The sequence below is a fragment of the Macrotis lagotis genome, chromosome 1 (assembly GCF_037893015.1).
Source record: "Macrotis lagotis isolate mMagLag1 chromosome 1, bilby.v1.9.chrom.fasta, whole genome shotgun sequence".
Lineage (NCBI taxonomy): Eukaryota > Metazoa > Chordata > Mammalia > Peramelemorphia > Peramelidae > Macrotis > Macrotis lagotis.
In genome coordinates this window covers 260489259-260495600 of record NC_133658.1, presented here as the reverse complement: position 1 = coordinate 260495600, position 6342 = coordinate 260489259, and positions in this window count along the sequence as shown.

The following is a 6342-nucleotide window of genomic DNA, read 5'->3' as shown; positions in this document are numbered from 1 at the left end:
AAAGGTTATTGAGAAATTGCTAATTATCTTGTTTGCTGTGTGAATTTCTGGCCCTTATGCTGTTTGTCAGGATAAGCTTGGGACTTGTTCACACATGTTCAGTTGTTCTGAGAAGCTATTAACATGGAGCAGACTGCCAGCTGTATTCCAGACATCATCAGGTAAGTACCATTATTGTTTCTAATCCTCCCAGGTGTTTTGTACTTTGCCAATGATGGTGTGCATTACTTACGTTCTTAATAGGTCTTGTATGCCATTTATCTTAAAAGATTTGTTATTCTTATGAAGGACTAGCTAAGTTAAAAATGAGGGGGGAAAATCTTTATTCCTAACTAAGAAAACATGAACTTTTTTTGTTATGAAATAGTTTATTAGGATAGTGAGTGGAATATTCCCTCTTAAGAGTTAACATTCCTAGTGAAGTCCTCTCAGGGTTAAAAATCATTAAAACAAAGATAGACTGTTACCCTTAGAAGACGGAGAGAGGCCTTGCATTTCCAGTCAGTCACCCTCCCGATTCTGCTAGGGAGTGAAACAATGTACTATTTCCAGAAAGACCTTGCATTGATTATATTAGGGAGGGAAATAGTGGAAAACTTCCAGAGAAGAGACCTTGCAGTCTTAAGTTAGCCACCTGTTTGATAATGGACTGTGAGAACAGTACCTTGCCTTCTCTTGTTTGATAAGTGCTAAACTAAGAAAACCTTGCATGCTCAGACATTAATTCATTTAACAGAAGGTCATTAGAAATCTTCTGATACCCTTGCCATCTTGATGGTGAGGTAACATTTTATGAAAACCTTTCATTATTCTCTTTGTTGCTGGGTAGATTTTTTAGCATAAAGATTGTAGCTCTGAAAACCTTAACCAATCGGGCTGGAAGAGAGGGGGCTAGGGAGGGCAGAATCATGCTAGGCCAGTTAATCTTGCTTGACTGTCACCTGGGGCAGCTCCTTGATCTTCTACCTTTGTGAGACTTGGAGTAAGCCCTTTAATTGAGAAAAGTCAAAATAAACTTTCCTTTTTGCTCAGAGGAGTCTATTTTTTTAAGTGGATTTTTATCCCACACATCTCTTGTAGCACTGTGTTTGGTTCATAGGTCTTTAATAAATGCTCTTTTACTTGTATTGATTTTATCATTTGTATTAGACCATTGTCTGATTACATGGATATTATTACAGTCTTTAAAGTTTACAGTTCCTGTGATAGAAAACAGGAATATGTCTATGGATTATTATTTTTTGCTTGATGAATATGAGAAAATAGGCCCAAATGCACACCTGTGGTAGAAATAAAATGCCATCATCTATAAGGCCTATATACATAAATACATATTACAATGAAAAACTATCTGAAACAAATCCACCAGAAGTTTGAAATTTCAATGTAGAGACTGTTTCATTCTTAGCCGTTAGAATTCATAATAAGTGACTAGCACGTTAAAAATTGTTGATTGATTGATGATGAACCTGATGATTCACACTGTAATGATTAAGCAAGGAAGATCAGCAAAGGAGAGATTCTCTTGTTTGAGGTAAACATTTTGATTTCAATTCCTCGTTTAAGATATGCACTATGAGGCAACTAGGTGATAAAGTGGATATAACACTGGCCCTGGAGTTGGGAGAATTGGAATTCAAATCTTGCCTCAGATATTTAGTAGCTTTGTGACCCTAGGTAAGTTACCCTGAAAAAAGTGTAATGTGGTATAGTGAATGAGGAGCTGGTCTTGAAACTAGCAAGACTTGGATTCAAATGCTATCTTTGATATACATACATTGGCTATATGATTGTGGGCAAATCAATTAACCTCAATGCTCTAGGAAACTGTAAAAAAAAGTTGCAGAAAAAGTTATCAATCTACATTGATAGATAAAAGACGTTTTCTCTCCTCGTCCTCTCTATAATAATGAAACTACAGATCCATTTTCCACCTCTAAAAATCATAAACTACCACTTAAGTTTTACTAGATTTTTACTGCTGTCTTTAAAAAAAAACCCATCTGGATTCCCCCCTATATTCCTCTCTCTTCCCACAAAGCTATTCTTTATAAGAAAAAATTGTTAAGAGAAAGAGAAAGAAAGGGGACATACCACAGTAAAATTAATATATCTCATCTTTCCCAAACCAAAATCTGATAGTAGTTAAATGGTCCACATCTCTAGAACCCTTCCACTTGTGTGGAGATAAAACTGAAAAGATCTGGCAACTGATCAAAAGTGAAGAGTGCGATAGATGAGGAAGAATGAGGAGTTGGGGGGGGGTGCTACTAGAAAGCTGTCAATATGAAAGGATGGTGGTACCCTAGTTAGAAATAGGGAGGAGTGAGCTATAGAGCATCACAGAAAGAATTTAACAAGGGACAAAGAATTAGTCTCAAAGGCTTTCTCCCCCACATTAAGAACACATGAGATTCTGTGACAAAACCAAAAAAGGTGAGAACTGTTCAATATCAAAATTATTCTAGATAGAAAAGTCAACTTAAGTATTTAATAAACACCTGTACTAAGTGCTGGGAATAAAAGGGAAAAAAAAGTCAGTTCCTGTTCTTAAGATCGTCAAGGTCTAATGTGCACATGTATAATCTGTTTCAATTTGCTTGCCTTATGAGGAAGGGAAGAAGCAAAAAAGAATTTGGAACTCAAAAATTAAAAAAAAATTTAACATGGGCTTTCAACTTTTATTTGTGGCTTTTTGTTCACTTTGAGGTGATATTACATCTTTTTTGTGGAAGAAATTTGAAGAGCTGAAAATTTTTCTCACCCATTTTGTCATCTTCCCAGAATCCTCACACCCTCTTCCTCTATTGTGGAAAGGATGGGATTCAACTGTCATCTACGCTGTGAATAAAAACACACCCATACACACACACACACTGGTGTTAGGCATTGTTCCCTCCCCCCACCCCCACTAAAATGTTAAATCTTTTGCCATGTTTTATGGTTTCTAACATAGCTTTAAAGTTGGGAGGGACTTTAGAATATATCTAGCCCAATTCCCCAGAAGCTAGGCGGCACAGTGGCTAGAGTACTGGCCTTGGAGTCAGGAAGTTCGAATCCAAGCTCAGACATTTGCCACTTACTAGCAATGTAAATCACTTAACCCTGATTTCTCCTCATCCAGGGCCATCTCCAGTCATCCTGATCCATATCTGGCCACTGGACCCAGATAGTTCTGGAGGAGAAAGTGAGGCTGGTGACTTAGCACAGCACCCCCCTCACTCAAATCCAATTCAGGTGCTTGTTATGGCATCACCTCCCTAATGTCATGGTCTTCTAAAATTAAGGACAAATATTATTATTAGTCCAATCCCCTCATTTACAGATTAAGAAACTGAAACTCAGAGAGGTTAAATGACCCTGATGGGCTAATAGTAATAATTAGCTAGCTGAGTCAAGATTCTAATTCAGTTTTCTTGATTCTATATTCAGCCCTTTTAAGAGTACCTGTTAATAGAGTGCATGGGCTTTCACAGGAAATAAATTCACTCTTGAAGTTTAGCTCACAAAGTCTCCAGATAAGAAACCAAACAGGTGCTAACAAAACATTTTATTGTAATTCTGCAATACTCATAGTACAATATAGTTTCATCTGCTACTTATTTTTAAGACAGAAATAATTACTGTTAAGATGAAAAATATTCTCATTACCCAAAATATGCCATACAAAAAGGTCTCCTCTATTTATACACATTTCAAACAGTTTATACATCCTCTTTCCTCAAAGACATAACTGTCAGAGTAACATTTTTTTAAGAAGGCTTAGTTTGTTCTTGCAAGCAGACTTTAGTAGTTTATTATATTCTTAAAAACCAACAATGAAGATATAAAATTATACATCAAACAAGTTAAATTTTGTAACTAAAGTACAGTATCACCTCATAGTCCAAAGCCTTATGATTACCAATTCTACTTATTATCTATAGAAAAGAGAATTAAAATTCAATTGAATAGTGAGTCTGATAGACAGTAATGGGATGATTAACTTGATGAGATAACACTGTAATCACTGTTGCAATTACTTAGAGTTTTCTTGATTTACTCAGATCTTTGCCTGATGTCTCACAGTGCCGTGGAAATGACCTTGGTTTCCCAAAGACGGGGTCAGTGGAGTGCAAGTGCTAGCCAGAAAACTTGAGTCTGAGCCTGGAGATGGACTGGATGTGGTTATCACTGGTGGGTGGACTACCAAGAGTTTTAATTTTTCAACCACAAAAATTTACACAACAGTTTAAGTATGTGCCAGTTGTGCTTTGCACCACACTGATGGAATCAAGGGTCTCTGAAGCACAGTAGGTCACATTGGGATTTCTGCTACTTTTCAAGTATGAAGTACTTTATTTAACATTCTTATTGGAGTCTCACAACAATTCTTAACATTAGGATCAGTTTTATCAGTAAGAAAAAAATTTGATTATAATTTTATTTTTATTCATTTTTTTCATTTTATTTTTTTTGGTTTTTGCAAGGTAATGGGGTTAAATGACTTGCCCAAGGACACACTGCTAGGTAATCATTAAGTATCTAAGGCGAGACTTGAACTCAGGTCCTCCTGTCTCCAGGGCTGGTGTTCCATCCACTGTGCCACCTAGCTGCCCCTTTAATTTTATTTTTAAATAAAATTTTCATCCTACTATTTGCAAAAAAAAAATCCATTGCATCAATTGATGCAGCTTGGTCCTTCAAGGTATTCTTAAATGTCAGTTCTTCTTTAAGCATATGAATCTTTGAAAGTAGTACAGTAGGTAAAATATGAGTAGATTAAAAAGGCAGGAAATTAAATTTCACTAATTATTCTGACATTCCCCTTTTGTTGTACAGGCAAATCTAAGCCTTTAAGGCAGAGTTTGAGGTTTCTGCTAAACAAGGTAGACAGGAAAATCTTTAATTCTCAAAGTCTTAAACTAGTTTACAAAGTATCTATTTTAGTGGACCTACTATTAGAATAAGAACAAGTCCCTGAAATCTAGAATGTCCATAGCAATTTAGGACTACTTATTTTTTGCAAGATAGATTGCTTTAAAGTAAAACTAAGGGAAAAGTCATCTAATTCTGCATAGTGATTCTTTCAGCAATAATAAAAGCTAAAGTTTGCAAAGCATATAGAATTATTATCTTTTAAATTAATTTTTATAGCTAAAATACAATTTTCCCTCAGAGTCCAAAATTTTTTGATTATTTGTTCTGTATATTTCATGTATATCTTATTTTATCCTCACAACAGCTCTGAGTGTGGTGCTATTAATATTTTTGTTTTGCAGATAAGAAAACAAATGGAAAAAGGTTAAATGATTTGCTCAGGGTCAAACATCAAATTGTCTATGGCAGGATCTGAAGGTCAGATGCTGACTCATTGTTCACCTAGGTGCAAAGTGGGAATGTACTTATTCACTGAGAAGAGCAATATTCAAAGCAAATATTGGGGTCAAATTCTCATTTACTATTTTATGACTTTGTTTTCTCTCATTGTTATCTATTAAAGTTGATACATGACTCTATATAAGTTCAATTCCAAGTAAAACCAGTTAGGTTTATTATCTTTTTATTTTCAGTGTTTTTGTAAATGATGCTCAATGGTCCTGTGATGCCACAACTACTATGGAAAAATTGTTTCCTCAAGTTTTCCTGAATAAAGAAACACAAGAGCAGCTGGGTCTTGATCCACAAAAAAACTTAATGAAAGTAAGGCAGCATACTGAAATGTTTACATTCCAAGGTGCTCTATTGGAAGTCAGTGCAAACATTACCAGAAACTATTTTTTAAATGTTTCAAAACAAAACTAATGAGTGTCACTAAAGTGTGACTGCTAATTTGGATCTGATTATATGATGTCAAGCCTCAAATTTGCTTTCATTAATCATAGAAGTGCAGCTGTTCTGCAGAAACAATATTCCACATTTAGCCACAGGCAGTCTGCCAAGGATCAGAGAAGATGGGATTTCTAAAAGTAAGCTTCAATCACTGTTTTTTATGAATTCACTGAGAGATCAGTGCACCCCCCCCCCATTTCCCTACCCTCCAGGCTTTTGCAGACTCATCAGTCTCCTTCCAAAAGCAACACTGAAAAATCTGGAGCTTCTGTTTGAGGATCAGTCAGCTTCATTAAGGTTTGTTCACATTATGAAAGGTACAGACATTCACTCTTATCACACAGTATAAGAATTAGAGTTCATCTACTTCAACCACTTCATTTTGCTGATGGGGAAAAGAGGTGATTTGTCATTGAAGCTCAGTCTGGCAATCTTTGGGTAGATATGTTTCTTTTATGCCAAACTCATAGTAGTCAGTGTTAAGTGGAGATTTGTTTTTCAAGTATAGCTGCTTAAAACAAGGGATGATGA